The 531-nt window shown below is 65.5% G+C and overlaps 1 non-coding gene across 1 annotated transcript; it reads right to left on the bottom strand.

Moving 5' to 3' along the window:
* Positions 1-378: 378 nt before the first annotated feature.
* TRNAI-UAU lies at positions 379-471 on the bottom strand. Its single transcript is given in 2 exon segments — positions 379-414; positions 434-471. It is a non-coding gene; the product is annotated as a tRNA-Ile (tRNA).
* Between the last annotated feature and the right edge of the window lie 60 nt (positions 472-531).

Here is a 531-nt window from a genome sequence, read left to right as displayed (position 1 = left end):
CCTGAGCCCCTTCCTGACCCTGTCCTTGAGACCTTTCCTGACCCTATCCCTGAGCCCTTTCCTGACCCTGTCCTTGAGACCTTTCCCGATCTCACTCCTCACCCCATCTCCAACCCCATTCCCGACCCCACGACAGCCCGAAAACGGGGCAAAAACCTATCTGTTCACACCTTGCCAAGCACGGTTGGGCGTGGGGGTGTGTGGGGGTGATTTTGTGGGGGACCAGAGCTGAGAGCAGCCCAACTGCGCTCTGCCACCCGGGGCAGCCCCATCCCCGAGGGAACCCGCACCCGCAGCGACTCCAGGGGTTTGTTTTTGTTTTTATTGGGGAAAAGAAAACGCGGGCGTGTGGGCGGAGCGGGGGGGCCCTAAAAGTGCTGCTCCAGGTGAGGCTCGAACTCACAACCTCGGCATCGCTCGCGTCGTACCGCCCTATAAGTACCGCGCGCTGACCGATTGCGCCACTGGAGCGCCCGGCGCCGCCCGCGCCCCCCGCGCGCCCTGCCGGCCCCGCCCCTCCCCGCGCGCGCC

The sequence above is a fragment of the Neopelma chrysocephalum genome, unplaced genomic scaffold (assembly GCF_003984885.1).
Source record: "Neopelma chrysocephalum unplaced genomic scaffold, ASM398488v2 Primary Assembly neopelma1_97320, whole genome shotgun sequence".
NCBI lineage: Eukaryota > Metazoa > Chordata > Aves > Passeriformes > Pipridae > Neopelma > Neopelma chrysocephalum.
Note: the sequence above shows the minus strand (reverse complement) of the source record. Positions and strands in the feature narration are given on the sequence as shown.